The sequence below is a fragment of the Artibeus jamaicensis genome, unplaced genomic scaffold, assembly GCF_021234435.1.
Source record: "Artibeus jamaicensis isolate MK-2021 breed Jamaican fruit bat unplaced genomic scaffold, CSHL_Jam_final scaffold_625, whole genome shotgun sequence".
In the NCBI taxonomy this organism is placed as follows: Eukaryota; Metazoa; Chordata; class Mammalia; order Chiroptera; family Phyllostomidae; genus Artibeus; species Artibeus jamaicensis.
Window position 1 is genome coordinate 292,645 of NW_026522051.1, and position 9,390 is coordinate 302,034.

Sequence of the window (9,390 nt, forward strand, 5' to 3'; positions counted from 1 at the left end):
ATATTTTAGAAAAGACATCAGTTACCTACATCATAATCCTGCAGGGCCAATTCAAACATTAAAGCATTGCAAAAATACTTATTTTCATTTTAGAAATCACTTTAAATTACTTTCACATTCACTAATTCGAGACATGCATAACGTATGTACATGCACACACATGTTAATGACTACAACCAAGCTGACAGAGTCAGTTCCAGGTGTACATGTGAAATCCCATCCTTCAAAATAAAGCCCTCTTCTCGCTATGGGCTTTGCCCCAATCTGTTACGATCTAAGGTGATTCCATAGTGTAGAGTGCTGACTGTTCTGTGATTCAATAAAGAATCAAAGTCAAAAATACTGAATTTGATTCTGGTTTCATAGTTAATTCCTGCATTGGGAAGCATTCCATTTTTTTGTTTTTTCACATTGGAAATAAACTTTTAGAAAAATTCAGTAACTCTAGTGCTTCCCATCATCCACGCAGACTCTATCCCAGGGTCAAATAGCCAGAATCACAACTGTGAGCCCTCAGTCACTGACACTAATCATGAATGAATCTATATGTGATTAACATCCACTGAAATCCCAAGCCCTCTACTACATTAGTAATGTGTGTCCCTCAGAACAAATAAGTAGCAAAATTGACTACAGGTCATCTTTTCAATTCATTTTAAACTTTATTTCCTAAAGTTTACATGATCATGAACACAATTCTAGAAGTCTCCAAACCAGAGAGAGAAAAGCAAAGATTCTAAAAGCTTTCCAACCACAACCACTTTGGAGGGTTAGCTCTCGACCGTCTAGTTGGAGGTGGGTGTGGCTCTCTTGCTTTTCTTTTATTTAAATAACCGGGAAAATTCTGAAGAAAGACAGGACTGGTAAAGAGTCACAATAAGAATCCAAGATGACTTCAGAGTTTCATTTACTCATAGTAAAGCATTCTTAGTGACACTGCAGACATTAAGTGTCCTTAATAGATCCTCCACTGAGTCCAGAGACCTAAAAGTTAAAAACTCATTCCAATCAAAGCCAGTGTCACCTACACTCTAGTAACTCATTTATTAGTGAAAGGAGATAACTCTTCCTGTGCAGTTAAAAATTCCTTCCAGCACATAGTAACCAAAGCATCATAGAAAAAAGTATACGTTGAGATAGGAGAAAGAGAGCCCTAGAATGAAAAGAACCAGGACTCACAGAGGCCACCTGCAGGTCTGAAAATCTGGGGGTGTCTCCATGAAGAGGGTCGGAGGGAAAGTAGGAAGCCACAGCAAACAAAAAGATGCTTTGGAGATAGAAGTGAGAGGACTTGACCAGCTGATTCAGTGGGGTAAAGAAGGGGCTGGGGTCAGGGTGATTCCAGTTCTCAGTGAGACAGGGAGAAAGCGAGGTGATTCACACTAGGGAGAGAGAATGCAGGAAGAGGCACGGGACTTTCTAGTTTTCATTGAGGTGGTGAAAAGTAGAGAAGAGATGATGTCCTACATTAGACCTGAGGTGTACCTTCAGGAGCAAGACAATGGGAAGCGATTTCGAAGAAGCATCTGGAAATATGGAGCTGTAGCTCAAGAGACATCTAGGGCTAGAGTGAGTGACATGTTTGAGGCCTTATACACAAGAGCTTCAGAGTGACTCCTTGGAAACACCCTGAGAAAGAGTGAAGGGCTAGAACAGAAGAGAAGTTGGGATTCTCATAAACAATTAAGAGACAAAAGAAAAGGAGATCAAGGGAGTCAATAAAGAAAACAGGCAGGAAAAAAAAAAGTACAAAGAAACAGATTCCATCTTGAAGTTGAAGAAGAGACTTTTGAGAAAGAAGAAGTGGTCCCCATTGTTAAATACCATCGTAGCCAGACTTAAAGAATGAGGACAGCAAAGAAGCCATTGGATTTGGGAAATAGGATTTTTTCCCCCTGGTGACCTTTGAGAAGGCCAGATCAGAAGGGGCAGAGGTATAAATCATAAAGTAGAGGGAAAAAGGAGACATTTCAGTAGGGGAGCAGAAAAGAAAACCAATGGTGGTGAAGAAAATGCTGGATGTTGCAGGGTTTTTCAGAGGGGAAATAATAAACACTTCAGTGGGTTACGTGTTTAGAACTTACACAGAGAGAGGAAAAAATGGAGATGCAAAGGATGAAGCTGTACAAAGAAATAAAATTCCCAAAGATGCAGAAGGAAATGGGCCCCAAGATGTAGATAGAATAATTAACCTAGCAATTCAGAAGAAATATTTCTTCCATTTTGATAGAGGAGAAAAGGTATAACGTAAGAACACTCTTATTTGATAGTGTTTCTTTTCTCAATGAAATAAGAACCTGGGTTATCGGCTGAGTAGAGAAATTTGGTGCATTTTCTTTGGAAAATAGGAACAGAAGCTGCTGGGAGAGAATCAAGGAATGATTGAGCAAGGGTGGCTGATATTAGGGATCATATGTTTAATGACATTCATCAATGACATCACGTACTTTTCCTCCAGGAGGTTACAGCAGATTTAACCAGCAAAAGAATAATCAAAACATTAAGTCATAAACTGAGTGTTTCCATTTGGCAGAATAATGGGGAGATGGGGTACATGGAAGTAAAGGGAAGTGAAGGCCCAAGGGACTTGGAGAAATCAATCTAACAAATCAGATTGAGGAAGGTAGAATTCAAAATTATTTAAATGATGAAGTGTAGTGGGAGTGAGGGAGAGAGAAATATAGAAAGATAAGAGGTTGTGGTCAAAATGGAAATTCTGAAGTTCAACTTCAAAGGTCAGACTCTCCCAGGTTCTGGCCAGGTCCAAGGCATATCCATATAAGTGTGTTGCCGAAGAAGAGGGGAAGGGATAACTAGAGAAAGATACAGTAGCCACGAAAGCATTAGATAAAGCATCAGGGTAAAGGACAGAGTGGGATGTTAAGGACCAACAGCACACCAGTTATTAGATTCTGCATCAATTCTCGGGAGCAACTTTCAGTTGGACAAATGACAATAAAGAGGGTAAGGAAAGGGGAAAATTCAATTACAACTAATAATAATGTGTAATTTCAAGTCACATAGGGTACCAAACTGCTGCTGTAAGAATCTGACAGGAAATGAGTGGGAGAGTTAGCTTGACTCCCAGTGGAAGAGAGGCTTTCCACCTAAGGGTGGAGTCAAGAAGAGGCTGATGAGCTAAGGGTGGAGTTAGACAGCATGACTTATGGTGGCATAGAAGCTTCTGAACTGAGGGTGGACTCCAGTGAAATAGAGGCTGCCCAGCCAAGGGCGGAGTGAAGAAGAATTTGTGGCTGAACAAAGAGCAGACCCTGCCTTCCTGGCTGAAGAGAGGGGCCCGGGCCTGTGATAGAATCAGGATTCATAGGAAGTGGTGTCACTGAGAAAAGAGGGGAATAAAGAATCCAGATAAAAGGTGGACGAAAGGTACATTTAAGTGTAGGTGTTACTGAAGAGATTAGAGTGTAGGATTACTGAGACCTGGATGTTTGCACATAAATAACATTAAAGCATAATACGAAAATGGGCTTCCAACATAACGTAAGCAGAGAACTAGAAAATTAAAAACACATTCTCTAATTATTTTATCCTGATGTCTTTGAAGTCTAGAGCATTACAACTACAACCAAAGTATTTCATGAATGAACGAATAAATACATGATTAAAGTATTTTGTCTATCCACAAAGGACATGAGGTTTGCGGTTATCTGACAATTACTGGTTTATACTGAGCCAATTACTCCCTCTGGTTCTATCCCTTTTGGCTCACATTTTATCCATAAAGTCCTGAGTTTAAGGATGTGGTCTCAGACTACAGAGATCAATAAAGTTAATTGGATATAAGGGGCTTGTGAGCCTGGATTTGGCCTTTCCTGGAGCCAAACTAGCTTTATAAAATAGATCCACATGTTTATTTCTAAAACCCCATGGTTTAAAAATAAATTTTCTGGAAGAAGTGGACTCACTGGAGATGCTTTAGGGACACCACAGAGGCCAAAATAAGACTAAAAAGACAGAATGCTATGCTCCAGGCAGCTACTAGCGTCAACCATTGCTCTCCTTTATTTTATAGCTGGATTTTTCTTATTAAGATTTATTTTCCTTTTTATTTTTTTGAAGATGGTGTTGTGGAGGAATGTTATGTCTCTTAAAAGAGCACAGATTTTCAAATAGTCCAGGGCTCACCAAGGGAGTAGCACCTGTAAGCCACTCCTTGGAGGGGAGCTCCAGGAGCAGGGGCTGAGGAGAGGCAGACTGGTCCTTACAGGGCATGCAGCCCGAATTCAAAGCAGATCATCAACTTATACTGGACTTCAGTGGAGCCAGATTGCAGGTTGTCCAGAGACCTGCCAGAAGCAAACCTCGCCAGGGAGTGACGACATTATTCTAGGCCTCGAATACTGTTTGCATAGAACTTGTCCCAAACAGAGTCTAGCAGATAATGAGAATTAATCATCCACATGGGGAGACAGGGCACCATAGGGGAGAATCAGCAGGAGCAATGGGCACAGAAATAGAGCCGCGAGGGCTCCAGATACTCTGGTTATCAGACACCGCTTTGGAGTAACCCTGCCTGTGACTTTGAGGGAGATAAAAAATAAGATGGAGAATTTCAGCAGGGACTGGAAATGATTGTTTTAAGTAGCAAATTTGAAATAGAGATGCATAAATCAGAGAACATGGAGGACAGCCAGAAAACTTTTCTCTTCCTTCCCACCCAAAACAAATCTCCTTGATGTTATCAGAGAGCTAACAGTCCAGGGAGGAACTGCAGACGCACATACAGACACTTGATTTGCAACGAGTGGGGAAAATACAGTGTTTCCCAATAAGCAGTGTTGACACAATCCAATATCTGTACAAAAATATGAAACTTGTGCTTGCTTTGGCAGCACATATACTAAAATTGGAACGATACAGAGAAGATTAGCACGGCCCCTGCGCAAGGATGACATGCAAGTTCGTGAAGTGCTCCATATTTTTTAAAAAATATGAAACTTCATTCCTACCTCACACTAGACAGAAAAAATTCAATTCTATATATATTCATGACTTTGGGGTAAAGACGGAATTATCAGTGAGGTTTCCAAAAGCGCTGAGCATGAAGAAAAAGAATGCTAGTAGGAACCAACATGGAGAGAAGGAGAAGCTGGAGATAAAGAGGAAAGGAAAAGCAGGTGACAGGTTCTCTGGAGAGACGGGGACATGATGGGATGATGGGGAGGCGGGGGCTCACGGGCAGAAAGATGACCACACAAAAAGGAGCCGCATTTCCCCAGGGTCCAAAGGAAGACGCGGAGGTGTGAGCGCAGGCAGGTGAGCTTGCAGGTGGAGCTGTGTGAGGATCTAGAGAAACCTCTCTATAGACTTGTACTTTGGGGGCATCACAGAAGGTGAGAGAGGTAATTTGTTGATGCTGGGAGAATGTGTTCCGGTAAGAAGGCTGAAGACAGTGGATACGTCCTCAAATAGTCACCGTTAAAGGCCCACTCAGTTAAGGTCGAGGACCATGTTTTGTTTTGTTTTGTTTTGTTTTACTAAAAAAAAAGGGTCAGTTTTCTCATATGCAAGCTTCTTAAACGTAAAGCATATATTTACACACACACAGGTAGAAAATTAAGAGGTATATTATTGCATATAAACCCTAACATCACATAATATTTGATAAAAGACCTACTACCCTTGTGACACCAAAGACTTTATAAATCTGCTCTTTTTTTAAATTAATTTTATCTAGTTATTTTACAAGTACAGTTTTTTGTCTATTTTTCCCATAAATCTGCTCTTCATACACCACTTTTGTTTCACCATTCGGAGGGGCTCCGATGCATAACCACAGACAGATGCAATATGCTCAGGACGCTCAAGGCAAGCACGACAGGCAGGTGCTTTATGTTGTGTGTGTTTACCCTCTTGAACTCCTGAAGACCACAGGAACTCACTCCTGCCCAGCCCAGACCCAGAGGGTAGAGGGATAACCTCTGCTTGTTGATGGCATGGGCTACAGAGTCAAATTGCAAAAGAGTGGCAACGGGGATTAAAAAAAAAATGTATTGCCACTTTTACAAATTAATATGTTTTACGGGCCTAAAGAAAGGTGCGGAAGGGTGTGCAGTAAACTGACAACGCTGTCCCCTTCCCTGGAGCGGGGGTGAGGGGACCTGCCAGGGGAACAGTGTTTTATTCACTTGCACGTGTGTGACTACGACCGCAAATGTTCATCGCCCTCACAAGATTTTCTAAGTAGAAAAATGTTGGAAAAGTAAAAGCTATGATGCTTACATTCCTATCACCAAAAATTTTATTTTATAAAAACACTAATTCATCGTCATTCAACAGAACAATAGAGAATGGGAAGGAAGCATCCGAAAGGGGCGATTTTGTCAACATCGCCTGGCTGCTGAAGGGGACTGGGTCAGGAAGTGACTTCACTGAACCACCCACGAAGTTTTGCAGGCTCAGAGCTCATATAGCGTTTCTCACTGTGCGCGCTTTTCTGGGCTTCTGCTGCTGAGTTTCACTTTCAGATGTCAAAGGCACCCTTCAGGAAACACGCGTCTCAGCCCTTCGCTGATCAAATACCTACGGCCTGGTCAGCGCCGCTGGAGGAAAGGACATTCTCTGGTCTTCTCACCAAGGACCAGTCATACAAAACCTCCCAGGGGTGCTAATTTAGTAATATGAAATGCACAGTACCCATCAGAAGTAGTTTATGACTAAGGCTTTGCAAAGAATTTGGCCAAATGTCCTTTCCTGGTTTTGGTGTTATCAAGCCTATAAAAATGTCTCAGGGCTCACTCTCTCTCTCTCTTTCTCTCTTTTGTATTCTGGCACCTCTGCCCCCACCAAGGGAATCTGGAACACAAATTGTATGATAGTGGTGACAATATACTCAGGCCTGTTCTGGGGCTTGTACAGACACGACTTTGTTCACTGGAGAGCTTAGTTATGACTTACCTCACTACTCTCCTTGAGGGAGCAGTCTGGAGTCTGCAGCTCCAGAATCTTCTAATATGTGCCAGTGGGCATGGGAGGTGGGGGGAGGGGCCTCTGCCCTGCTCCTTTAGGCTGCACGGGACCCCCACAGAAAATCACGCCTCCTTTTGAGAAACATGTCTCTACCACATCGAGTAATCTCAGGCCATCTCTGCTCAACAGCCGAGTAATCACATACTGGATGCCGCGTATGCTACCCTACGGAATAGGGGTATCCAAAGGCATGCTACACCCACCAGGTAAGGGAGTGAAGATTCCCGTCCACCAGTCAACGACGAGCCTCAAGGTCTTTATTTCTACATTTCACAAGGCCGTGATTTTGGAAATAGACCCATGAAAGTCACATGATCTTGGATCAATAGCTGGTCCCATGAGTGAAAGCCCTGTATAGATTTTATGACTAAAGTTTCTCCAAGTGAATCACTCTAAAACAAATGGATTCAAATCATAAATTGACTGAAAATAAAAATCTTTCCGGTCACTGCTTTAAACAAACAAACCAACAAAAAACCAGGTAAATTCTGTATATCATAAAACTGCTTTGCAATTTTTGTGCTAACTAATCACTTTGTTTTCTTCAGAACTTTTCCCAAAATACATTGGCAAATATTAAAATCTCTAACCACTTGCTCAAATATGATTTTATTTTGAAGCAACCTTTAAAAAGACATTTAAAAGCTATTTTGTCCATTTGCTATATGATATTTAACTACACATTCCTGACTTTTTATAATGTAATAAGTTATGACAAACCCTTCTTTATACAGAAAAGTAAAACTTCCAAAAGAAATAAATAAATGCCTAATTTTCTTTATTTTCTCTTTGTCAAATATGTTTGAAAAGAGTATGGTTTAACATGCTCTTTTAACATCGCAATGAGAAAAAAATAGGTTAGAAATGCTTTCTAAATTAATTTATTAATCTAGTTTTCCAATAATCATAGACATTATTGCACCATCCAACCTAAATACTCAATATATAATAATTATCACTATTCCCTTGTGTGTGCAAATAATTTTTTAATAATAAAGTGGTAAACATCGCTGAGTGGAAAGTTGGTGAGATTGAAAATATCCACTTTTAACCAATATCTAGATTTTAACAATTATTTTCAACCAGTAGCTTGCAGAAAATCACCTGGCTTCAATGTGAATTTGCTCATAATTATACCACCATTTTAAATTTTAAACACACAGGCTACATTGCAAAGCTCAAAGTGTTATAAAACCATTTCTCACATTATTTGTGCAGTCTAGGCATTACTGCATGAAAAGGGGCTCATTGTCATCAGGTCACAAGGCAGGATTAGTGACTACTCCATCAGCAGGTTCAGCCTTCAGCATCTCCTACATGTAGGTCTGTCTGTTTCCCTGGAATGTTAGGAAGGCCTTTTTTTAAAAAAAAATTAAATTTATTGGGTGACTTCAGTTACGAGCATTATAGAAATTTCAAGTGAACAATGATGTATAATACATCATCTGCATATTGTACTGTGTGCTCACCGACATCAATTACTTTCATTCTCCTAATGCTCTAGACCTTTAAAATATATTTTCACGGGGGTCTGCTAAAGATTTCCCTTCCACCGGTCTGCCTTGGGCACAGTGACCCCTCTGGGCTTCTGCCTCAGATCACAAAGAAGTTCTAATGAGGAGATAGGAGCACTGCACTGGAGACATGGGGCCAGGAGCCCAAGGCCGGCCTTGCCCAGGTCACGCGGTGCTCTAACTCTGTGCCAGGGCGAGGCTCAGAACTTGCCTGCTGTAGCTGGCAGAGCTCGTACAGCCTCAGTGAGAAGCCTCTTCCTGGCCCAGGCCCACCTCCGATGTTCCAGAAAGCTCACCATCCTCCAGACAAGCATGCAGAGCCCTGGGGCTGCCTTCACCACCAGCGCCACCTCAGTCATTCTGAAAATGTCAGTTCTTGGTGTCTCTGTTTTGGGAATACCCTTGTTCCCAGAATCACAGCGCTTGTGAGCTCAGGCGGCTTCCTTCTCTTCATTCTGCTATCAAAAAACCCAAAAGGTTCTCAGGCTTGGGAAGGAAAGGGCAGTGGGAGTTGGGCCATTCAAGATTTTTTTCCAGTAGACATGAAAAGGAGACCCCTGAGATTATGCGGCTCAGGCCCGAAATGTCGAGAAAGGATGACAGAGCAGACTGCCAGTCCTAACCCTGCAAGAGATCTTCTCTCTTCTCCTGGACAAGGCCCTGGGTCTGTGCTTTTATTCTCATCTCCCCATCCTGGTCTTTTAGGACCTGGTTCCATAATTTATAATCCCACTGTGTCTTCATGCAGAATTCCTCAAAAGCAGAGAAATATGTGCCAGTACTTTATTTGAAGGGTTGGAAGAGGAGCAAAGGGAGGGAGCAGAAGGCAGCCTCTGCTGTCCCAGAGGGCACTGAAGACCAGCTCTGGGTGGCATCCCTGGGAAAC

At 41.8% G+C, this 9,390-nt stretch overlaps 1 non-coding gene across 1 annotated transcript; it reads left to right on the forward strand.

Annotated features, from left to right (window-relative positions):
* Nucleotides 1–4,837: 4,837 nt before the first annotated feature.
* LOC119065463 (U6 spliceosomal RNA) lies at nucleotides 4,838–4,944 on the forward strand. The gene has a single exon (XR_005085596.2). It is a non-coding gene; the product is annotated as a U6 spliceosomal RNA (small nuclear RNA).
* Nucleotides 4,945–9,390: the final 4,446 nt, after the last annotated feature.